Here is a 26,270-nt window from a genome sequence, read left to right as displayed (position 1 = left end):
AAGGAGAAAGTAGAAACATTTAAGAAGACATACAAAGAAGAATGGAAATAAAAGCAAAGGGAGAAGATGGCAGCATCAATCTGTGTGTGGTGAGATGGAAATGTGACTTCCAGGGAAGACGAATGCACGTGTGTCTATATGTAGGTGCGTGTGTGTGCGCACATGTACAGAGTATGAGGAAAAGAACTTGGGATCTGAAATCTGGATTCAAAACACCTGTATTCTGAACCCAGATTTAGCCTTCTCTGGTGACATGACCACAGGTACATGTGTTAGTTTGCCAGGGCTACCAAAATAAAGCACCACAGACTGGTGGTGCTAGCTAAGCCAACAGAAATTTATTTTCTCACACCTCTGGAGGCTAGAAGTCCAAGATCAAAGCGTTATTAGAGTTGGTTTCTTTCAAGGCCTTGTAGATGACCATTATTCTTCTCCCTGTGTCTTCACATGGTTTTCCCTCTGCACCTGTTTGTGTCCTAATTTCCTTTTATAAGGACACCAGTCATATTGGACTAGAACCTACCCTAATGACTTCATCTTCATTTAATTATCTCATTAAAGGACTGATCTCCAAATACAGTCACATTGTGAGGTACTGAGGGTTAGGACTTCAACATAACGTTATGTAACCTTTTCAAGGTCCTTTTTTTTTAAAAAAAAAAAAAGAGAGGATTATAATAAGAAGTAACTCAAAATGCTGTTGTAATGACTAAATGAAGTAATACATTTTAAAAGTTAAATGTTCAACAGCAGTAAAATGGCTAATTACATAATGTTCAAACAACTGAATATTATGCAAAAAATTTTAATCACATAAGAAAATACCTCTTATATTAAGTACTTAAAATACACAATTCTTCTTAATATGTGTGTGAACATATTTAAATATATTTAGTTTGTAACAAAAAATATTTATTGAAAGGGGCTTCCCTGGTGGCGCAGTGGTTGAGAGTCCGCCTGCCGATGCAGGGGACAGGGGTTCGTGCCCTGGTCTGGGGGGATCCCACGTGCCACGGAGCGGCTGGGCCCGTGGGCCATGGCTGCTGAGCCTGCGTGTCCGGAGCCTGTGCTCCACAACGGGAGAGGCCACAACAGTGAGAGGCCCGTGTACTGCAAAAAGAAAAAAAAAATTTATTGAAGGACAACACAATAAGATGTTAATGGCTAAGTGTGGGTGGAGAAATTATTCAGAGATGATCTTTGTTCTTCCTGTATTCATCTATATTTTCTAAGTCATCTACAATGTGCATGCATTTGTTTTATTTTATTTTGCATCAGGATAATACTCATCTTTAATTTTTTTTTTTTTTTTTTTTTGTGGTACACGGGCCTCTCACTGCTGTGGCCTCTCCTGTTGCGGAGCACAGGCTCCGGACGCGCAGGCTCAGCGGCCATGGTTCATGGGCTCAGCCGCTCCGCGGCATGTGGGATCCTCCCGGACCGGGGCACAAACCCATGTCCCCTGCATCGGCAGGCGGACTCTCAACCACTGCACCACAAGGGAAGCCCTCATCTTTAATTTTAAAAGTCAAGTATACTATCAGACTCCAATCCTCCTCATTCTCAACTCCTACTACATGAGTGACTGCTTTTGACTCTTCTGCCTGTGTCTTTCGATAGATATTTATCTCCATGTTTCTAACAAAGGTTTAAACTTTTTTTCTTGATATTCACATTTTTTTTTTCTATTGACTATCTACTCTGGGCAATGAGGAATTAGGCCTCTTACACTTACAGCCCCTAATCTTCCAGACATTGTCTATCTCCTAGCATCCTAATCTAGTTTTATTACACTGTTATTAATTAAATAGATATTCAGTGTTCACATTTTATGACAAATAAAAACTCCTTTCTCAGTTCTAAAAATTTGTTGACATCTGTTAGCAATTGTCTTCTCCTCTCCCCAAAACCAGCTTTTTAAATGGAAAAGGAAAAAACTGTATTTTAATTACAACCAGTCTTGAAAAAATAAACGAGGATGATTTATCATATAGTTTACTGACATACGTAAATATATACATATGATAGTGTTAATATACACATCTATGCTTAAATCTTGGCTTTGCCACTTACTAGCTGTATGGCTTTGGAAAAGATACTTAACTTTTCTGATGCTCAGTTTTTCTCATTTGATAAATAATAATACTGCCTGCCTTGCATGGTCGTAGTTTGAAATGAAAATGATGTGTATAAAATGACAATAATGTATTTAGAACGTACTAATGGCTCAAACCAGGAAATCAGTATATATCAATAGTTGATTTTATTAACATAAATATCAGTTATAATTTTAAGTTACTTTGTATAAATATATGATATGAAAATCTGAGACTACCATGTTTCAAGTCAAACAGTGCAAAAGGAGATCAGGAAACTACTAGGAAATTTTTTTGCCTATTTCCTGGTGGAGATATGACTTAATTAGAGTGAAACTGGCCATTTTATTTCAAAGTGTAGGTAATTTGGAGGTATAAATAGCTAGCACTGCCCCTAGTATAGTCCAGATGGTCTTATCAGATCTTATCAAGTTTCTTGTACATTAAGAAACTGAGTTTAATGAGCCAACAACACCCTAAAACAGGCTTGCAATAAACTCAGCAAACGTACTGGCAGCCCTCCAAGTGTGTGAAAAACAATCTCCTCCCCTCCTGTGACAAAGAAGGCGATCTTGACTCCAGAGCCTTACTTACCTTTGGCAGACAGGTGAGTGGTCCTTGGAAGGGCTGTTGTAAAAATGTTTTTGAAACCCAATACCTTAAAGCAGCGGAGAGACTTGGGCATTATTTTTTTCATCTGGGGACAAAAGATCCAAAGAAGAGTCTTCCCTCCCTTAAACCACTGGCTTGAGAAAGGAAATGAAGAATAGACATTGGTGGGGAGATGGGAAGAAAGAGTTGGCAGAGGGCAGAGGAGGGCTTTTCTGAGGAAGAAAGGAAAGAAGCAATAGAAGGAGGAAGGGAGGGAGGGAGGGAGGAAGCGTGGGTAGGGAAATGTCCTCTCTTGATTCTCAGTGTCTGATCCATCTCCCTCACGGATGTCTCATTCCTCCCACAGACCAGAGCAAGCAAGGAGGCCCTTCCATCCTCCCAGTTCCATTAGAGTCCAAAATAAATCGATTATATTCAATAGGAAATTATTCCTTTAACCCTAACATAACTAATTCTGTCTATTCTACTAGACTCTGCACTCCTTAAGGGCATAGAACATAGCTAATGGTCTTCAAATCAACAATACTTACACTCTCTGGCACATAGTAGGTACTAAATAAACAAACATTTTCCTGTTAAAACATTTTAGGGCCCATATGCTCTATTTTTTCTCATGAAGTCCATTGTTTATCCTGGGGTGGAAAAAATTTTAGCTTATATGTTAATAATAAAATTTTCTATTTGGTCCTACATAATAAAAAGATGAGTTAAAAGCCCATTTTCTATAAAAAACTTGGGTCTTCCGCTGATGAATGGGTGTCTGCTGGTGGATAGAGAGATGTCCTTAGCTGAGATTGACTTTTTGAAGCGGTGATGGCAATACCTACCCTCAGAGAGGCAGGTGAGTTCAGGGAGTATGATTACTGTGGAATATCATTCAGGAAGTCATTGAACTCTTATTCTAAATAGTGAAAACATTAAATAAAGGAAAGATCAAGGTACCTCATTGAATTTCAGAGTTTTGATGATATATAAAACAAATAACTATAAAGCTAAACTTACTTTGGCTTGTTACTCCTTTAAGGAGAGGAGAACCTGAAAGTATTTTTAAATAAGTAAATATTGAGTTAGGTTTGGAAAAGAATTATTAGAATTGTAATAAAGTTCCCCATTTTGACTTTTTCCTATTTGGATATTGGTCAACGAAGTAGAGTTCATAACAGAAATCTAAGTAGGGATTAATCTGCACCTGCCTCTACCTCCAGAACTATAGTGGTTTTATTTACATGACTGCCTCTAGGGAATTAAGAATAGATGTTAAAGAGAACTTTTAAGACCAGGATGGGAGAATAAGTTTGCCCAACACCTATGGGTAAGATAAGGATGTCCCAGGTGGGGGAATAGTGAAATCACCCTAAGGTAGGAGAGAATCAAATGACGTGAGTTTTGGGGGATACTCAGTGAAGTCAGGATGAGTCATGTAGTGCCTTCATTCAACTTCTGGTATTAGTCTTGGGTAAGTTACTCTGAGTCCTCAAAGGAGTGCTGTCACATTGAAGGTTCAGACTACATATAAGATACTAGACAAAGATCTCAGGTTACTGAGAAGCAGTGTCATCCAAGGTTGGGCTGAGAAAGCTTAGTCCATGAGTTGAGACATAACCATCCTCCATCTTCAGAGGTCCTTGTGGAGATTAGAGTGAAACATCAAACACGAAGTAGCAGCAGGTGGGGACAAAGACACAAACAGAGGTAGTTGTAGAAGCAACATCCACTGAACGAAGCCACCAAGCACCAAGACTGCAGGAAAAATTTAATGACTACCAGGGAGAGTGAGAATCCATCCCATCAGGGGAAGGAGAGAAGATAATGAGGAATCAATGCCTTAAGAACTTTACTAGGTGGGTACTTAGATGCAAAGGTTAAGGAAACAATAGTCTCATTAGCTGTCTACAATGCTAAAGTAACCAAGAAGAACAAGAGTTACGTCTATTTACTTAATCACATGTTAAGTTTCTCAACAAATTATGTGCCAAGTACTGTGCTATGTGCTGTGTATAAAACACTTAGAAAAACAGACAAGGTTCCTGCCCTCCTTGAGCTTACAGTCTTGGGCTTAAATATCCCTTATTAACAGTGCTGCTGGTTTTATTGCAGTAGACAACCCAAGTTCTTCTGCAGTTTTAAGATTCACCCGTTATGAAAAAGGTAAAGAGAAGTTAACGAAATGGCCACAAAGAGACCTACATGGTGATTTTACCACCAACCTGAAGATACACTTGCTTTAAAACTGGAGTAACTTGAATTAGAAGAAAACATACTACTACTAAATGTAATACTATATCACTTCTAAAAAGGAACTGGTTTAAGTAGTAATGTCCTTGTGTAGACTGAAAATGGAAATTCACTAGAACTCCAATCCTAATTGCACTTGGAAAATATTTGCAGCCTCCTAGAGTTGGAAAGTCATGACCTAGTATGAGAGAAAATCCAGTCTCTTGCTTCTCTTGCTCCTCTGTTTATTTATTCACTCGTGTAGCAAATATTGAGTACCTGCTACATGCCAGGCACAGTTGTAAGCACTTGAGATACAGCGATGAACAAGACACAAATCCCTCACTCTCATGACATTTAAATTCTAGTGGATAGGAAAGACAAGAGAAAATAAGAAAAAGTAAATAAATAAAGTTCCAGTAGTGGTAAGTGCAAAGAAGAAGCAGCAGCAGAACAGGAGGTAGCAACGGCGGAATGGAAAGAAGTTAGAGACAGAGAAGCAGGAAGGGGGTGGGAGGATGGGGACTCTATTACCCAGAGCTGCCCAGGAAGGCCTCCTTGAACAGATGCCTGAAGGTAGAGAGGGAGTGAGCCATGCGAAGATCCAGAATTACGGGCGTGTGAAGCCTGAAGCAGAACCGGTGTAGCCAAAGCAGAGTGAGGACAGAACGGTAGGAAATCTCATGACAGGGGCTAGATCCTGTTGGACGGCGTAGATTTTACTGAGGCATTTTCATTTCTCCCTCTGTTTGTTTCTTCTGCTGTGTTGTGTTGTATTTTTTTAATGACGCGAAGCTGTTGGAGCGTGTCTGCGCTGGAGAGTGACAGCTCCTCTTTTTAGCTGCCAGGGCTTTCTCAATGGCACATTTTATGAGCACTTCTTCCAGACTGGGCTCTCTGTACATTTTGTGTGTTGCTGAAAGCGATCCTGGACACCCACAGCCCAGCTTCCCACCTCATGCAGGTAAGAACTTCCCTCAAAAGGGGCCATTCATTAGACTTTCTAATGAGGGTTCAAAAAGTTATGGGGGATGGAGGCATTTACAAAGATGGTGTGGCTAGAAGAGGAGGGAGGGAGCCCAGGTATCCCTGTCACCACGACAATGGGAAATCAGGGTGTGAGTGCCCGAGAGTAGTTTTTACCTATGTTTGTATTAACAGGGCTTCCTCCAGGACGCTTTACCTCAGTGAGTAGCAAGCCTGCTCTCCTGGCCACATCCAGGATATACTGGTGCTTTCTCATCCTGCGTGCGCACTGTAGCTGGGAGTGGTGTAACAGGCCAGGTCCATTAAACGGAATAACAGTAGCTACTGTTACTGAGCTCCTATCAAATGCTGGTCACTGTGTACTTAAATATATGATCTCTAATTTTCACAACCATTCCCTAAGATATTATCTCTGTTTGATAGATGAGGACCCTGAAGTAGAGACAGGTGGCAGAACTCACCCAAGTTCACACAGAAGTGCCAATGCCAGGGTTTGAGCCCAGAATTGCCTGACTCTGAAACTTGAACTCTTTGCCTTCTACCATGCTGCCTCCAAATAGGTCAAATGACTAGAAAAAGAAGATTTCAGTTCGGAATTGTCATTGTAGATTGTTTCCACCAGTTTATTTTATGTAGAACTCCAAATGGGTCAAATTTCATAATAATGAAATTCAAGAGAACCTCTGTGCCATTTTGTTATAGGGCAGCTGCCTTGGAATTTGTGTCATAACTTATTATGTTGGCTATTTTTGAAATAAGTAGACCTCAATTGAAAATGGGAGGATTTATCATATATAATTTTTAAATAAATAAATAATTTCATTTAATGAACTTCTTAGGGCCTGAAATTGCTTTATTCCATATAAATTTCATTAAAACACAGACCTATAGCTAAAGCAGAGAAGAGAGTATAATTTGAGTGTTATTTACAATTAAGACTACTATTTTTCTGCTCACAGACTCTGGCTCAGGACTGCCTCACTTCTCCACCCACGGTTTTGTCAATTCCGTGAAATATTTTTTCCACTCTTTTTTAAAAATTTTATTTTATATTGGAATATAGTTGATTAATGTTGTGTTAGTTTCAGGTGTACAACAAAGTGATTCAGTTATACGTATATTTGTATATGTATATGTATTCTTTTTCAAATTCGTCTCCCATTTAGGTTATTACAGAATATTGAGCAGAGTCCCCTGTGCTATACAGTAGGTCCTTGTTGGTTATCCATTTAAAATATAGCAGTGGGTACAAGTCAATCCTAAACTCCCAAGCTATCCCTGCCCCTCCGCCCTTCCCACTGGTAACCATAAATTCATTCTCTAAGTCTGTGAGTCTGTTTCTGTTTTGTAAGTAAGTTCATTTGTATCATTTTTTTTAGATTTCGCATATAAGCGATATCATATGATATTTGTCTTTCTTTGTTTGACTTACTTCACTTACTATGATAATCTCCAGGCCCATCCATGTTGCTGCAAATGGCATTATGTCATTCTTTTCAATGGCTGAGTACTATTCCACTGTGTATACACCACATCTCTTTATCCATTCCTCTGTTGCTGGACATTTAGGTTGCCTCCATGCCTTGGCTATTGTAAACAGCGCTGCAGTGAATATTGGGGTGCATGTATCCTTTTAACATTGTGCTTCTCAGAGCATAACTATCTATCTCTCTCTTCTCTGTCTCTGTCTCTGTCTGTCTCTCTCTCTCTCTCTCACACACACACACACACACACATCTTCTACAGAGAAAGTTAACTCTCCATGGAAGATTTTTGGGGCAGAATAGGATGCATTTTTCTCAGACCAACAAAACAGACAGGGGCCAATTACCAGGTTCTAGATCTGGTGTCTCACTAAGTTCTTCATGTAGATAAATGCTGGGAAAATATTCTCCAGGTAAAGATTTTGCCTCAGTGGCTATAGACTTTGACCCTCACTAAACTAGTCCTCACACACCAGTGAGCACTGGGTGACAGAACTAGAATATTACAGTAGAAGGAACCTTGAAAATAACCTCATTCAACCTCCATGACAAATAGAAGAAGAAACTAAGGTCTTGTATAAAGGGTTAGAGGGTGAAATGAGACTGGAACTCAGGTCTTCTTACCTTGAGGAAACTTCCTCAACACACCATATTTTCTTTCTCCATGTTTTCTTGTTGTTGAATTCTCCTGAAACTACTTATTGTTGTAAGAACCTGAATTAGGAAGAACATATCTATATGAAAATCGTTGTCCTACCAACACCCTGTGATTTCCCTGGATGGAGCTCATTTCTCGTTTCCCAGCTTCCCAACTCAGTGATTGTAACTTTTTTCCTCTGAAATGCTGCAATGCCTGTGAACACTCACCTGTAGGGATTTCAGAATTCAGAACAAATCCTTGTTGAACAGGAAAAGAGATCAAGGGAACATTGCCTCTTCATGTGTAGAAATTTTATGGCATTTCTCCCAAGTGTGTAATATGTGTGTGGTTGTATTTTATGAAACTTTTATGAGAGCACTTCATTTCAGTTCTCCTGTTCCTTTTATGGTGGGCCTGATCCTATTATTTTTCTGTAACTGAAATTTTATTTTTAAATATTAAATTGTGATTATGAGAAAAGGTTCTTTATTCCAATGCACTCATGTACATGTAACTTCTTCTGACTTATGGGGAAGCAAGTCCCACATCAGAGCTTCAGCCCTGGCCCCATAATTTGCAAGCATCAAATGAAGCCTCATATTGCAATGCCAATTATAGTACCCAGGGATCTGCAGTATAATCGCCCAGTTACAAGGAAGGTAAAGAGGAGAGGAAATTACCATAATGGGCCACAGAATATACACAAGAGGATGCTCAGAGGCCTATATGGCCGATTTCACCACCATTCGAAAGATATGCTTGCGTTCCTCTGAAAATGTGCTCTCCTTGGTAGAGAAAGATGTTGTTGGCTCCGTCTTGGAGAAACTTGATCTTCAGCTTTTTTGGTAGCGATGGAGTGGACTGAATTAGTTATATTCTCTCATCTGAACTGTGAAATGGCCAACTAGGAGTTGGGAACGTTTTAGAAGCTGAACTTCAATGAACGAGTAGGTTGAAATATGGAAACATGGAAAGGGAGAGAGAAGAGCATTCCAAGAGGAGGAAAACGAATGAGCTAAGGTGTAGAGACAGAAAGACCTGTTTAAAAAGAAGCACAGTCCCCTTGGGCTAAAGTGTGGGAGGACACATTTCTGGCACACAGCCATTTGAACTGAGGCCCCCATTACCCAATGGAGCTTACAGCCTGGCCTCTGGACCTTGATGAACAAGTTCATCTGAGGGGAAAGCTTTCTCTGATCCACTAAACATCTGTCCCTGGGCCAAGATTCCAGAAAGCCCTCTCTGAGGGATGAAAGAGACCTGGAACTCTTCCATTTTGATTCCTAGAATTTCTCCAATTGGCAGCAATCACAATTTCTTCTAGGATGATACCTAATAGAATATTGAACATAGGTGGCTCTTCCTCAAATCACTTGGAAATGGGCAAAGGATAACCCAATGTCTCTTATAAGAAATATATGTTAAGTTCTTTAAATTCTTTTTTTAAAATATTCAACAAACAATTATTGAGCACCTACTGAATACGGAGATAGAAAAATAAATGACACACTCCCTTCTTGGAAGTGTTGGAGATGACAATTAGATATATAATTTTAGGGAACTATGGAAAAATAAATGCTAGAGGAATGTGAATGAATCATGGGAGCCAGAGGAAGAGTGCTCACCCCACCTAGGTGGATGTAGGTGTGGAGGTCAGTGATGGGAACAGCCACACTGAGTCATATGAGTGAACAGGATTTGACCAAGCAAATGGGGGCTGGGTGGGAGGGAGAGGGTATTCCAGGCAGGAGGGGTGGCAGCAAACTAGCAGAGGCAGGAAAGAGCGTGGTGTGAGTGGTGAGCATCAGACAGACAGAAGGTGCTGGAATGTAAAGCACCAAGTAGGATATAGTGTTTCCTATGGCTGCTGTGACCCACTGCCACAAACACAGTGGCTTAAAACAACATAAATTTGTTCTCTTTACAGCTTTGGAGGTCAGAAATCCAAATTCAGTTTCACAGGGCTAATATCTAGGTGTCGGCAGGGCTGATCCCTTCTGGAAGCTCTAGGAGAGAACCTGCTTGCTCCCTTGTCCTTTTTCATCGTCTGCTGTCGGTCTGCATTCCTTGGCTTTTGGCTCCTTCTTTGTCCATCTTCAAAGTGAATGACTCCAATCTCTGCTTCTGTCATCATATCGCCCTTCCCTGTGATTCTGCCTGTCCTCCCTTTTCCTTACTTCCTCGTTGACCTTCTTGCCTCCCTCTCATAAGGACCACTGTAAGTAGATCAGATCCACCCGGGTAATTTTAGGATAATCTCCCCATCTCAAGATTTAATTTAATCACAGCTGCAAAGTCCCTTTTTATAAGATAATATGGACAGGTTCCAGGGATTAGGATGTGAATATATTTGGGAGGCTATGATTCAGTCTGTCACATAGGGAAAAGCAGGAAATGAGTTTTAGGAAGCAAAAGGGAATCCAGAAAATGAGGGTGTTGTAAGCCACGGTAGGAGCTTGACTATAATCCTGTAGTCAGTGGGGAACCATTGAAGGGTCATAAGCAGGAGAGAGATAGCACAGTAGAAGCTGGACTGAGGGGGAACTTGCTGGAAGCAGAGAAACCACCTGGGAAGCTCCTGTGAGAGTTGATAAGAAACACCGCTTATGCCTAAATATTAGACAAAGTGCTTCCCCATCCCCACATAAACCTATGGAGAAGATAAACAAACCTTATATGTGAATTTTTATAAATCCTTATTAGGGAGTTCTTTCAATTACCTTAGTTGGAACAACAAACCGGTACTTGATGATATGATTAATGATCAAACTGGGACACTTTTGAGATGGTCCTATTGATAACTACATAGGGACAACATGCTAAACCAGGACTGCCCCTGGCTAACAGGGCATATGGTCGCCCTATGTTTGGAGAAGGCACACTGGCCTGAAATGGCTTGAATCAGTGCTGGTTTGAGGTGTTAGAGAGACCTCCTGACTGATTCAGTCAAAAAAAAGGCAAAGGCAATTAATCGAACTGCAGTAATTTTTCCTGGGATTATGACCTCACAATACAACTGTTGCATGGTGTTATAAACAAGCGTTTGAAAGATTACTTTTAAATGAATATATTAAGTGATTACATAGTGAGGATTACAATACACAGTTGAAAAAACCCCAGCTGTTTGATGGGTTCTTGTGACTTTAGGAACTGTTTCCAGAGACAGAATCACATTTGGATTCTAAAATGCTGTGTCTCAAACAACACAGAATTGACCATGATTTGCTCTAGAAAACCATCTTAATTCTACGCTCCAGTGAGGAAAGAAACCCTGGTGTCAAAACTGCACGTGAGGAGTTTGAATAAAACTCTTTCAGAAAACATGAGTGAGGATGTTGATTTCTAAATTAATATCTTTATAGCTTAAGTGCTATTTTAAATATACCCGCATAGCTAAATTAATAATTTAAATATAGACATTTGACTGTTGATTAAATATGCCCCCCTCAAAAATGGTTGAGTCTGACAGATTACCTCCCAGTTGAAAATCCAGGGGGCTCTATTTTAAATGCTTGTGCCTTCTAGTCTGACATATGCAGTATTTTGAGATTAAACACTGTAGGATTTGTTAGGTAAGATGTAGGGTGAGGGAGAAGGATAGTCAGCTGGATGGGTGGTGGTATCACCAACTGAACTAATCAATGGCAGAGACATTTGTTTACAGGGATAGGGTGGGCAAAAGTATACTAGAAGTTCATCGCTGACAGTGTTGAGTTTGAGATGCCTGTTAGGGCATGCAGAAGATTCTTGGATATGGAATTGGTTAAGGATACAGGAAAGTTTATTTGCATTGGAATCACAGAGGCAAGACAGCCACAGAAAACTACAATAAAAAAGAAGAAGCATAGAGATCAAGTATGATGATACCAGAGAGGCTAGATGACCATAGGGTTTTATGTTTGGGGAAGTTAATAAAATAGACCCGGAATGTGTGGCACAGTACAATCAAGTGGCCTTGGGGTTTCTAATAGCACCGGTCTAAAGGGACTCCTATAGACATGAGCTAATACTCCACTGTAGTCAAACCTGGTAAAGCCAGCATGAGGCATCTGGTAGCCTGGGGCATGGTGAGACCAAAAGGGGTCAGGGTGAGACTAAAAGCAGTCAGGGGCCGTATCTGTAGGGTTGAGGCCAGATCAGGGACATATGACTTTTGGTTTCTTGGCTCTCAAAATTGAGGTGTGAAGGAAGAAATGGGGGGCACACACACACACACAAACAAGAGAGAGAGAGAAAGGGAGAAGAGAGAGCAAGTGTAATTATTGTCACAGACAGAACATTTGTCCCCCCCAAAATTCATATGTTGAATCCCTAACCCCTTATGTGATGGCATTAGGAGATTAGGAGGTGGGGCATTGGGAAGGTAATGAGGTTTAGATGAAGTCATGAGGGTGGAGCCCCAATGATGGGATTAGTGCCCTTATAAGAAGACTCACCAGAGCCTCCTCTCTCCTCCATGTGATGATATAGCAAGAAGGCAAAGGTGGCCATTTGCAAGCCAGGGAAGAGAGCACTTATCAAGAAATGAATCTGCCAGCACCTTGATCTCACACTTCCCAACCTCCAGAACCCTGAGAAATAAGTGCTGTTGTTGTTTTTTTATGGCAGCCAGGGCAGACTAAGATAATTATACCTCAGGAATTGTTTGACTAGAGGGACTGTCATTCTGCCTTTTCAGTGTGTTGGGGCATCCCAGTTGCTAAAGAATGGGGACAGGAGCTTGGGGTTACCAGGAGCAACTATGGGTCTACATCCTATACTCACACTTCACCATCTGTGAGGTTCATTGTGATCAGAGGTGAGCATCACGATCCCCCCCAACCCCTTCTTGCTACCCAGAGTAAGGGAAGAGCCTGCTTCTTGCCCTTCCTGACTTGTCAGAACCGTATGAGTTCCAAGACCTTGTTATGGAATGACTCTCCCTGAGCACTGCCCTGAGGTCGCTGGCCCTCCAGACAGGCACAAGCATCCTCTCTTTCCACAAACATCTGTTCTGTTGGGCCTCCAAGTGGGAAGGTGGGCGCTTGGTGGCTGCCTGGCTCAGAAAGTGCCCATTATGAGCAATGGATCATCTTGCATTCCATTAAGCATGTGATTACAGCCAGATGCTGTGGTGATGGGCATACAACAACTCCCTATAATAACCGTAATTACGATCCTGGTGTTTCTTCAGCTCAACATAACTCTGAACTTCTTAAGTCAGAAGAAATTTGAAAAAATTGCTTCTTAGAGGCTGCAATCAAATGGAGAAGGAGAACTTTCTTTATAAAGGGGGAAAATTCCTCCCTGACATTTTGGCTAATGCACAGCTTTGCCCTGACAGTGGCATGGTTCTGGAGTCCAGAATGAGCACAGCTCTGGCTCCACACACCTACTCTTATTTCTCTGCTTCCCTGTGCTTTGCTCTGCCTGGTTCCTCCTCAGCTGCTTCTCCTGGCTGGAAAGGAAAACAAGCACCTGCCTGCCCGTCAGCTCCCATGCCCCCCACTGTGGGAGTTTGCCAAGTGGAGCACCTCCCCTGCCCACTCGGGTGAAGATCTTGGAATACCCAGGGAGAGGGGTCGTTCGACGCTGAAATTGGCTGTGTGCTGTGATGACTGACAGCCACCTGGGCCTGCCATTCTTGTGGATCCAACTATTTGTGGAACACGGAGCTGTTTAGGGGATATTTGTGCACACGCGAAGTCTTTACTTGTAGGAGCACATTTAAAGGAGCTGGAAACCCAGTCTGTGAAGAAATATGTTGCCTTTGTTTTCTAGGGTTGCCATAACAAAATACCGCTCACTGGGTGGCTTCGGTAAGGCATTTATTGTCTCACAGTTCTGAAGGCTAGAAGCCGGAGATCAAGGTTTCGGCAGGAGTAGTTCCTTCCAAGGGCTGTGAGGGAGGGATCTGCTCCAGGCCGCCTTCCTTGGCTTGTAGATGAATGTCTTCTCTCTGGATTATCTTCACATTGTTTTCCCTCTATGCATGTCTTTCCCTTCACATGTTTTTTTGTTTTTAAGGACACCAGTCAGATTGGATTAGGGGCTCACTCTTCTTCAATATTTTAACTCCAATCATTTTAACTAATTACATCTGCAACAATACCATCTCCAAGTAAGGTCACATTCTGAGGTACTGGAGGTCACATTGTGAGAACATCAACATATGAATTTGGGGGAGGACATAAATTCAACCTATAACATGCATTGTGAGTCTACCATGTGCCCGGCACTGTGCTGAATTCAGAGGATACACTTGAACAAGAAGGCAGTTTCTACCCTCCCAGAGCTTGGCAGGAATACAGAGAGTAAAGGGGAAAATTACACAATAAAGTGATCAATAGATAAAGTGATCAACACTGCAATAGGGCCCTAGGAGGGGCCACGGGAAATCACAGGAGGAGCTCCAACCCAGCTCAGGAGCCTGGGGAAGGCAGTCCCCGAGGAGGTAAGGCTGAGGCTGAGGTCTGGAGGATGATAGGAGCTCACCAGGGAAAGGTGGGGCAGAGCAGAGAGATATGCCAGGTGGATGTGACTAAAAGAGCCGAGGTCCAGAGGGGAGAAGGACTGTGGCCTACAGAGAGAACTAAAAAATTCCGCAGGGTTGAAGTATAGCGTGTGAGGGTGTTTCCTGGGGGTTAAAGAGACGAGGAAAAGGAGGACCAAGACAATGGTGGAAAGAAGATGATGCAGGGCCTTGTAAGCCCCCTGAGGATACTTGCATATAGACCTGAGGGAACTTGGGAGCCACTGAAGAATGCCATTTAGGAAACGACCCAATCAGACTTAAGATTTAGAAACACCCCACTGGCTGCTGTCTGGCGAGGAGGGGAACAGGAAAGAAGACCACTTAGAGGGACATTTCTGTGGTCCAGGAGAGAGGTGACTGTAGCTTGAACGAGGACAGTGGCAGGAGATGGACGTTTTGATGCCCACTCGTCCTTCACATCCCAGCCCAGGCTCCTGGGATCTCACAGGGCCTCCACCCTCTCCCACCTACCACTTCACTTGTTTGTGTGAAGGCTTGATACCAATCTCTCTTCTATCATTTTATTTTTCAAATACTCACATGGAATTTACCATGTGCCAGGCACTGAGTGCATTAGAAATTATAATTCATGTAGGTGTCAAAAAGTAACCATGAAGCAGATGCTATTATTATCCCCATTTTACACAGGGAGACAAAAAGACCTTGTCAAGGGTCACAGAGCTAATGGTGGCAGCACCCGCCCGCAACGTCCGGCTTCAGAGTCCACACTCTTAACCATGACCCTACCCTCTATCCTACAAGCAGGCGTCACTTCATCATCCCACCCAGCAGAACGCCGGGCGTGCAACAGGCCCTTAATAAATACTTGTTGAATGAATGTTGGCGACGATCAGATGTGTATGGTGGGTGACAGAGGTTGGGGGGCAGGTGTCAAAGGTGACTTCCAGGACTTTCAGCTTGGGTGGGAGGTGACGCTATTCACTGAGCTGAGGATCATGAAGGCGGAAGCTGTTACAGGGGCTGTGGAGGGAAAGCGACTGGGACATCCTGATGGGACACGGTGCTTCTTCCACCCCGGGCATCTGGAGCCTTGGGGCCCCCCTCAATAGTTTCGTATCACCGCTGCCTTGGTGAGAATAACATCAATCTGAAACTTTTTCGGCCTTACCCCATAACAGCTGAATAACAGCTATTAGCTTTGGACTCTAGGCATTTTTATGAGATCTTAGTTCCAGGGCTTGAGGTTTGGCAAAAAGAGCATATTATTCACACACAAAACAACTACATTAAAATAGCATTAAGAGTCTGGTTTACACTGACAAAACATAGGAAATTCAGAATTATGGGGAAAAGCCTGTCCTGAGTTCACCCTCACCACTAGGCTGGTGTGGCTCCTTCTGCATTGAGGGTGGAGAGAAAGGTCCCCACTGGGGAAATACGAGGCAGCCCAGGTGAGGGTGGAAGGAGGCGGAGGAAGGGCCATTACAGCAAGGACCATGGTCCCGGGGCCAGGCCCACTCCCTGGAGCCTGTATGGTGATGCAGGCAGGAAGCGCCGGCCCTGGAGGTCACAGCCCAATCCCGGGGCCAGGAAAACATGTCAGCACCCGCCTCTGGCTCCTCTGGGCTGGAGGCCTCCTTCAATGAGACCTTCCCATCTTTGCCCCATGGGGAAGAAGCCTTATATTTCCATCCCTCTACTGAACTTGGACACAGGAGAACTCACAGGCAGATACATTGCTTCCTCACCTAATTCTCATCTTTTGAAGGAATTGAGGAGAAAGAAACTCAATAATGGGTGAACAAAAAGTGTTGGCTGTGTTTCCACACGGAAGCGTGGCTGGTTGTAGCCCTGGGGGACCACTCTGTTAAGTAAGTTTGAGAATTTAAATAATCTTGATTTGGGGTTGCATTGAGAGTTGGGGAGAGAAGTAAGGAAAAGAAATTCCCTCCTCTTGGCCAAAAAAGACCTTTCTCTATTTGAGAGGAGGTGGAACCATCTGTCACTCACTTACTTGCTTGCTTTATTTATTTATCTATCTCTCTCTCTATCTATCTGTCCAGGTTTATTGAGGTATAACTGACAAACAAAATTGTAAGATATTTAAAGTGTACAACATGATGATTTCCCATATATATTCACTGTGAAAAGATTTCCCCTGTGGAGTTAATTACCACGTTCATCACCTCACATAGTTATCTTTTTTGTGTGTGTGAGAACACTTTAGTTCTACTCTCTTGGCAAATTTCAATTATATGATACAGTGTTATCAATAATAGTCACCATGTTATACATTAGGTCCTCAGACCTTATTCATCTTATAACTGACAGTTTGTAGAATTGGTTCTTCGGATGTACTTTGGGAAGAAATTTCTGTAATTCTAGAATTCACCAGGGCATTTTGGGTAAGAACTTCCCCCAAGCTTTTGAAAATAAAGTGTAATCCAAGAGCTCGAAAATGAGTCCAGTTGGTTTTAAATATGGTGAGTTACCCCATCTAACCAATTTTAAAATGACAAAATACAGTCCTTGGAGAAGCTGCCATGGTCTAGCCTAAAGTGACAGGGGTGGCAGGGATAGTGAGACACCCTTCCATATACAAGAACCCCAAAGGGATTTTGTAAAATAAAAATAAAATGTGATGTTAATTCCACCAAGTTATTGCCCTCTTCCAATAGCTTTTGAATTTCATTAAACTCTTCATCCTCCCAGTTTCTCAGCGATTAATCAATCTCTTTTCTCTGCCCTACAATTACTATTCACCAGAATAATAACCAAATGGATGGGCTCATTTAACCCTTATAGTAATCCTATAAGGTAGCTACTCTTGTTATCCCTACTGATAATGTAACGATGTTATTTATCACTGTGATCTGTAATGATGTTAGGGTATTGACCAAGGTCACACATAGTGGTGGAGCTGGAGTTGGAACCCCACGTTCCAATTAAGCTGGCACTTAGCCATCCATCCCTCCCCAGACCTGAGTTGCCCGTTAAAACCAGCTGGGAGACATCCAGAGCCATAGAGCTCATGACTCTTCCAGAAGTTCTCATCTTAGCTTGAGAAACCCTTTTCTCTATTAACCAAATGAGGGATAGAAAAAGCAATTGTGCTCATTTCTAAATTGTTCAAAGTGACTTTAAAAATCATGTCTTCTTGAAAGCACATTGAAGGCCCATTTCATTTACCTTTCTTCTCAAATGGGAAAACTGAGAGGGTTTTATGCTACCAGCTCAAAAGCTGAGCTGGGGATAAAAGTGCAGGAAGACTCAGGCTTTAGCAAATGACCTGGCATCGGGACTTCCCTAGTGGTGCAGTGGGTAAGACTCCACACTCCTGATTTATGGGGCCTTGGTTCGACTCCTGGTCGGGGAACTAGATTCCACATGCATGCCACAACTAAGAGTTCACAAGCCACAACCAAGAAGCCCACATGCCGCAACTAAAAGATCCCACGTGCCGCCACTAAGATCCGGCGCAGCCTAAATAAATATTTTTTTAAAAAAAGGAAAGAAAAAAGAAAATGACCTGACATCACTTTTCTAATACACTATAAAATGTTAATAATTCTGAGCAATCTGACTGAAAATGCATTAAAGTACAGGACAGGAGGAGGCTGAGAGAAAGTCATTTTTTGTGCCCCTCCTGACCTGTCATTTAGCAAAGCAGGGACAACTTTGGCTCTGTCATGGAGTGCGGCTATTAAGATGTCACAGCCGTGATTCCGTGACACTCCATCAGAGGACACTGGTGGTACCTCCCTCTTTTCTGTTTGGAAGAAAGAGACAGGAGGAGTTGTTCAAATACTGGCTGCAGATGGGGTGTGGAGAGACAGTATAAACACGGGCTAGAACAAGTTCAGAGAGACACACAGGACATGGTAACATCAGTAGAACCAGGCCTGTCAAAGCCAGTGACAGACAGCACATGGAAGATTTCTTGTGGAGCTCTAGATAATTCTGTTCCGGCTACAATCTTTAGTTAAGAGTCCAGAAGGGCCTGTTAACTGTGACTTAACTTTAAGTTCAAATGAAAAGAACAAGTAGTTAACATGTTTCTTGGTAAGACCTTTTGATAAAGGATGCATTTGTCTCTAGTTTTGTACTAAAAGTCTTTAGTTGGGACTCTCTTGAGTTAAAACTCCTCTCTGGAGGTTGAATTTTGAGGCTTTTCCACCCTCCCCATCCCACGAGCCTGCTCCTAGCACACATACACACGCACATATACACACATGTGCACAGCCCCGCCAATCCCGGGTGAGGGCTCACTCGACTGGGATGTGAGCTGCAGGCCTGCGCTCAGTATATCCCCACCAGACTGAAGCTGTGAGGCCCCAGTGGGACCAACGCAGGAGGTCTGAGCCAGTCGTACTCCCTACCTCCCAGGAAATCTCTCAAGTTTTCTACTTGAGCTGTGAGGACTCAGTGAGAAGAAAATGGTAGAAGGAAGAAATGCTTGGGTATCAGAAACAGGGGTGTTGAGAAATGAAAATGAAGTATAGGGTTTCACTGACCCTTTCTCTTTCCCCTTTGCTGCCTTTTTGTAGTTCAAAATCCCACAGGTGTGAACATGGTAAAAATATGTATCCTTGTTTTATCACACCATTAAATAACACCTCACTCTGAGACAGGTTGAGTTATGAAAACTGAAGGTGCAGAAGTCAGGTGGAGGATGGGGGGACACACCTGCTCTATGAAGTCTCTGGGTTCATCCCCCGACACTTGGCATCCTGGTGAAGGACGAGGCCGTCACTGCATGACCAGCTAGCTTCTCCTGGAGATGACGAAACCCATGTAAACATTTCGATTCCACGGAAACCACAGGAAGGCAGGCTGGTCTCTGAGCCTGGGAGAGAGAATGGAGAGCAGGGTTGGTTCGGCCCTACAACCGCCTTCCTGTGTTGTCACTTCACACACCCCGCCAAGGTTTTGTCTTTGGAAACACTGAAGAGAAAGTGTGTGCGGCTCTTGTAAAAGCTGTTTGACTAGGGTCGGTTGGCTTTGCTGCTGCCCAGAGGCAGGAGGAAGGATGAGGTGAGTGACCTCATTATTCGCTGGCTCTGCTGCAGTGCTGGATGGCTTCACAGGGTCTGTCCTGGGCTGGGAGGTCGGCAGAGACCCCCGAAATCCTGCACCCTGTGATTCACAGGAGTAAGTGCCCTTCTTCACGTCCTGCTGTCAAGGACCATGGACACGTTGTCATTACTGGAAAGGTTGAGACCATTCTGATTGGCTACAGTCACATTGAGTGTTTTAAATTTTAGTCGGTAGACAAACAAGACTTTGTTGTTTCTTTCAGGCAACAAACTACCTTTCTGAAGATGACAGCAGGCCCATTTAATAGGAGACCCAGGTGGCTTCTGATATCAGTTAACAGCATTAAAAAATTTTTGCAAAGGGGGAAAAAAAATCACAATTTTTTACTTTCAAGTAACTGAAAATATGATTACAAAGTACCCTTGCCTGTCCCTCTCCCTGCTACCTCTACATCAAAGGATAAAGTTACTTTTCTAGAAAAGGACATCAGCAAGGGCAAATTCACACATAGGATGCCTGTGAACATGCCAGCACCCAAATGTGCTGAGGAGTGAGGACGGAGGTGGAGGGACAGGCTGATGAGAAGGGCTTCCTCAGGGCAGGAGCTGCAAATCGGCTTTAGAGGAGACAGGAGAGCACGGCCAGCTGAGCGAGCGATTTCCAAGGTGACAGGGATGGGAGGAAGCAAATGGATGCAGAAAAGTCTCTGGGATATAAGAGAATTGTACTTTTTCGTTTGTCCAAAAGCAAGTGATGGGGCTTCCCTGGTGGTGCAGTGGTTGAGAGTCTGCCTGCTGATGCAGGGGACGCGGGTTCGTGTCCCGGTCCGGGAGGATCCCACATGCCACGGAGCAGCTGGGCCCGTGAGCCATGGCCGCTGAGCCTGCGTGTCCAGAGCCTGTGCTCCGCAACGGGAGAGGCTGCAGCAGTGAGAGGCCCGCGTACCAAAAAAAAAAAAACAAACAAACAAAAGCAAGTGATGTAAATCCAGCAGGAAATGGAGATTTATGACATTTGGGCCAATCGTTCAGAAGAAATTTTATTTTCCTAGTTTAGTTTGTTGTTGTCGTTCTGACTCCCAAAACATGACTCTCACTTTGCAGCTAGTGCAGGTGTGGTCACTGAGTCCACACATATGGAGTCAGCCACCCTCCGTGCCAGGCCCGTTTCTCGGGGCTGCCCAGGGGGCCTTGAAAAACATCGGCAATGTCCGTCCTGCCGTTGAGCTCGCTCTCTTGCCTGGGAGACGGGCAGATGGCAAGTGGATAAACAGAGATCCAGTCTCAGAGTGAGAAGAAAAATAAAACGCTCATGTGATAAGTGATGGAGAGGGAGTAGCGGTTGATAGGGTAGTTGGGAAAGACCTCTCGGAGGTTGGGACATTTGGTCAGGGAACAGAATAAATGTCAAGAAGCTGCAGCCAGTCTTGCAGAGTGAAACGTGCATTCCAGGCACAGAGAACAGAAAGTGCGACAGCCCTGAGGAAATGAGATTGGTGCTCTAGGAACAGAAAGAAGGCCAGGGCGGCTGAGAAGGAGAGGGATTGGGCAGGACAGTGACAGGAGAGGAGGTGGGAGGTATGGACCAGATCAGAGGGGCCTTGGAACTCAAGCAAGGAATTTGACTTTATTGTTATAGGTAATAGGAAAGCAAGGCAGTGATTTGATTTAGGTAGAGTAGGATTATAATTCAACATGTAAATACAGTGTATGAATTAGACCCTAGCAGGCAATCCCAGAAGCTCTCAGAGCACTGGGGACGTGGGTGAATGGATGACTAACCAGGGATCAGAGGTGTCCTTGGGGTCTATAAAGTGGACAGATCCACACAGGATTTTTTTTGGACCTTATAAGAGACTCTAGTACCTTACACAGATACATTTTCACAAGTATACGTACTGTACCAGGAGCATCTGAATGACATATGCATACTCCATTTCCTAAGCATGTGTGTGGTCATGAATGATATCCAAATTTAAAAGACAATGAATTCTAAAGACTGCATCTAGCATTCGCAGTGGCTCTTCTAAGATTCCATGTCTGGCGAGCATGCTGCAAACACAATCTGAAGAGGAGAGGAGGAAATCTCAGCTCTGGTTCCAAACCAGCCGCCATCCTCAGGAAGCCCCCAGGACCCTCAGGAAGAATCAATCTGTCTGTTATCATCACTGTGACAGATCAGAATCATGGGTATCTTGTCATCATTTCATGGCCAAGATTTTGTCTCCAGACTCTAGCTCACTCCTTTCTGACAACACGTTGAAAGTGAAATACGCCTCCCCACCCCTCTTCTTTCCTTTTAAAATTTATGAATTTTGCAGTTTTGTTAAAATTAAAAGTTGCTTGAGATTTTCAGAATGAGATATCCCTTCACCCATCAGCATGTAGATGGCAAGATTTAAGGGGGTGGAAAAATATTAAATGTAGATCATCTTGGAACATACAGAATGAGATATAACATTTTTAGAGAAAGGAAGAGGATTTTAAAATTCAGGCAGCCCACCATACACCAATGAGGAGTGTGTCAGAATTATTCTTATTCATCAATTTTGACAGCTCCGGGGCCCCAGCAGAGAAGCCACCCCGTTCTCTGCTGTCTAATGGATGCTGGTTAAAAGGTTTCTGTGCAGAAAAGTGGTGTCCATCTCCGACACTGCCTGCCCTGTTCCATCAGGTCAGGGTTGATGAGAGAGGCCCAGGGCATTTGTTCTGCTGCTCCTGTCCTGATAGCTGATCTCACGACGGCACTGGATGCGATGCATACTATTTGGCCACCTGCCATGAGTCTTGTATTTTAAAGGACTTGAAATAGAAACACACACACAATTCAGAATGCTAAGCTAGAAGACTCTTATTTTCTGTTTTAAATATTTCAACTTACAATTAAGGAAACAGATCCATGATGAACGGTTTATTTTCCAAGGTAGCAACAGGACAGGAAGTCACATTTCCTTCTACCAAATTCACCCAGACCCACTTTTCTGTTTTATAGTCCCCCAACAGTCTAGGCTCGCTGACAGCTCTCCTAGGGCCCAGCCACGCGGTGTTAAAGCAGTTGTAGGGGATTCTGCCTTAACGTGGTCAGGGTAGAACACAACTTCCAAATACAATAGGGCCTTTACCCTATTTTTATTCATCTTTTTCCTTCAAATCACAGTGATTCCTAATCTATCAAATTATGCTAGCCAAAACCCTCATCTACACAAAACACAGCCAGAGATCAAGAAGTAAGCAAGAAAGGCACCTTTTAGGCAAAAATAGCTCTCTTCTGGTCCACACCAGAGATGGTACATGCTGAGTCCTCTCAGGCCTTGGCTGGTGTCTCAGACTCCAGTTTAACAACCTTAACAAGCTGGTTTGAAGGGTTTTTCAGCACCCAGAAGCCTGGGAGCAGCAAAGAAGGAAATAGAAGAGATGCTCCTATGGGTCAGGGGCTGCAGGCCACAAACTGATGGCACTGAGAAGGCACCCCAGACCACAAGGCAGGGAAACAACACCAATATCCACCAAAAGCAGACACACTATTCAAAAGGATGGTCTCCCAAACCTCCACAGGCCCTGGAACCAGCTCTGCCAACAGCTGGAGACACTGATCAATGCTTTGAGGCTATTCCTGATTTAAACATTTAAAAAGTACACACTGCTATATTTAAAATAGATAACCAACAAGGACTTAGTGTATAGCACAGGGAACTCTGCTCAATACTGAATACCCTGTAATAACCTAAATGGGAAAAGAATTTGAGAAAAAATGGAATTAATAAAAAAAAGGTTTCATTTTATTTATCATGCTTTGAAGAAACAGAAACGTGCAATATGTTTTAGCAAGACTGGTAAGACTACGATGCAACGTGGCAGCAACTGTTAAAATTGTTACACAAAACCCCTCAGGTGTGTAGGATCCCCAGCGGCTTCATGTGGTCCAAATATTCCCAATGCTTGATTCTCTTCTCTTCAGCCTCCGCTGAAATCCAACCCCAGCCAGCCAAGGAGATCACGTGCTGATGCCCGATTTTTACGCTAAGGAAACATTGATCATCTTGGAAAACAGCTTCAATTACACCTCAGTGCAAATTACAGACGACCTGGGCGGTGAGCATGTTTGAGACGATGTTCATCCCAGTCCTGGGTCTATCCACAATACTCAGCAGACCCTGAGGCGGAGGTCAATTCTTTTACATTTTCTACCTAAACTGGACACTTAATGTACACACTGCTCTCAACCTCCTCCCCTTGAAGAGTAATTTGTTTGGTACTGGGATTTTTTGTGGGGTTTTTTTTGCGGTACGCGGGCCTCTCACCGTTGTGGCCTCTCCCGTTGCGGAGCACAGGCTCCGGACGCGCAGACTCAGCGGCCATGGCTCACGGGCCCAGCCGCTCCGTGGCATGTGGGATCCTCCCGGACCGGGGCACGAACCCGTGTCCCCTGCATCATCAGGTGGACTCTCAACCACTGTGCCACCAGGGAAGCCCAGGATATTTTTTTTTTTTTTTTTTTTAATGTGCTGGACCATCCTGGTTAGATGAAGACATTGTCACAGCTGTTCTGTTAAGTATGCATTTCTTGTATGCTCTTTACCCCACTCCTCCTTATAAATGAATATGTTTTTATGGTTTCTCCTCATAAAAAGCAAATTGGAAACCAAAGAATACTATTTTTAAAACAAAGAATCTTTACAAGAAAAGACTCTCTTCTGAGGACTTTAAACAGAAACACACACACACCCCACCCCAACCTACCCACCCCCCACACACCAAAGTTACAAAACAGGAGAAAAATTCTCAGTACAACTTGGGGACACTGAAGTGTTCTTTTAAAGCTATTTACAAACAGGGCTGTTGTTCAAACCCTGGAGTCCGGGTCACAAAATCTAAGTATGTAGGAGACACTTCCACGTGCAAGAGACGGAGCCGAAGTCCTGGTCTGGCCACTCTGCTGGGTGGACTCATAGGAGGGCCGTGAGCACATCAGTAATTGTTCTAAGGCCAAAGACACAGCCTTCGGGAAAAACAAAAAGATGCCCAAGAGCTCTCCTCACCAGTGGCTGCCCACAAACAAAACCAGTGGCCCAGGGTGGTAATCCCTAAGGTATCAGAATCAGTTAGAAAAAAACTCTAATTAATTTGGATTTCCACACCTGACTCTTTCCCTATCTGGTCAATTGTAAACTGGTTTTTTCCAGTTGGACCGAACAACCCAGGAAAAGAAAAATTTTAAACAAGCAAAAAAAAAAAAAAAAAAAAAAAAAAATCGTCAACAAACTAGCATTTCTTAATCAAGTAGTTGTTTTGTTCCCTACCTCCCCATGCCCAGTGTGGACTTACAAACAGGCACAGCATCACTCAGACCATTCCACCAGTCCTGCCAGCAGCTGAGAGTTTAGCTAAAACGATCATCACAGTCAACTGGAATTCTGAAACCAACTAATGCTCGGTTTGGTGCTGTTTATTGGAAATGGATGAATTATTCCATGATCTAAGTGTTGACCCCTTTAGTGTGCCTTCCCAGACAGCTGCGTTCTTCGGAAAACTGCAAAAGAACATAGGAGAGTACAAGAACCCAGGATGGCTGAGAAAGATCTTGCTGGCACAAAAGTCAAGGGGAAAAAAAGTGTTTTTGAGCAATACTGTGTAAGTTTAGCAATCTAAGTACTTATTCTCTCTGCAGAGAGTGTACATGACTAACACAGCCAATTGTGAATGAGTGAAGTGAGCACTGAAAAAAAGTATAAAATGAAAGACAATTTCAAATAGTTATAATGTTATGTTTCTGAAATTAAACTTCTGGTTAACGTGGTAGAAGAAGTAGGGATTTTATTTTACTCTTTTCTCTGAAAACTCTGTCTTCAATGAAACAAAGAAATGACCATGCCCCAAACAAAACATACTGCCCAAAACTCTAAAGCCTGGACTGAGGTGGGGGAGTCTAAGGACCATGTCTTTAGAGCTCAGGCAAAATGCCGATTTCCTCAATGTCAGATCTGAAGACAAAGCCAGCATACTTTGCAGGGCTTCAGGGAAGGTTGTGCAGGCAGGGCCAGGGAAGGTTGTGCAGGCAGGCCCTGCAAAAGGATGCCTGGCCCAGAGGCTGAGCAGAGGGAGCTGGAATGAAGTCCCTGCTCTGTTCTACAAGCAGAGCTAAATCCTTTCCCCAGATCACCTGAAGACAGCATCTGCTCCCCAAGCACTAGCCAGCAGGCATTACCCAAAGCCCTCTTGTAATTCACACATGACCCCACGTAGGCTGGTGACAGCCCTGGGTCTTCAGTTAGAGAAAGGAGACCCGGGAGCTGGACATGCTATGGATGAAGAGGAGAAAGTCCGAGCAGAACCCAGTCCGAACAGAACCCAGTCCACCCTCTAAAATGGCACAGAGTCAGCCTGTGCTTGAGGTATCTCCCTATATCTGCTAATTCATTTCTTTGGAAACACATCTCCCATTTATTTTTGACCTTCAAGAATGAGGGTGGCTCTCAGCAAAGTCCTTTAAATAAAAAATAACCCAGTTATAGTTGCTTCCCTCTCTCTAACTAAGCAAGCAAGGATGAAAGGAACATAGGGGGAAACAAGTGAAGGACACACATCACAAGAAGACTCTCTTAAGGAAACAAATTTCAGCCACAAGATTTCTTTTAAAAAAAGAAAGAAGGAAAGAAGGGAAGAAAGAAAGAAAGAAAGAAAGAAAGAAAGAAAGAAAGAAAGAAAGAAAGAAAGAAAGAAAGAAAG

General features: G+C 43.3%; 1 protein-coding gene across 2 annotated transcripts in view; it reads right to left on the bottom strand.

Moving 5' to 3' along the window:
• Nucleotides 1-26,270, bottom strand: part of ADAT2 (adenosine deaminase tRNA specific 2) — a 106,100-nt gene that overhangs the window by 25,123 nt on the left and 54,707 nt on the right. Inside the window, exon 8 of one of the 2 annotated variants that reach the window (XR_003428338.1) lies at nucleotides 8,018-8,107. The exons of the other annotated variant lie outside the window; for it this stretch is intronic. The gene's annotated coding sequence lies outside the window, so the exon portion shown is untranslated. The remainder of the gene's footprint in view (nucleotides 1-8,017; nucleotides 8,108-26,270) is intronic. 2 annotated transcript variants of the gene reach the window in all.

The sequence above is a fragment of the Aethalodelphis obliquidens genome, unplaced genomic scaffold (assembly GCF_003676395.1).
Source record: "Aethalodelphis obliquidens isolate GAN/ISIS:26980383/991018 unplaced genomic scaffold, ASM367639v1 scaffold3, whole genome shotgun sequence".
Taxonomy (NCBI): Eukaryota; Metazoa; Chordata; class Mammalia; order Artiodactyla; family Delphinidae; genus Aethalodelphis; species Aethalodelphis obliquidens.
The sequence above is the reverse complement of the archived record's forward strand: the minus strand, read 5'-3'. Positions and strand labels throughout refer to the sequence as shown.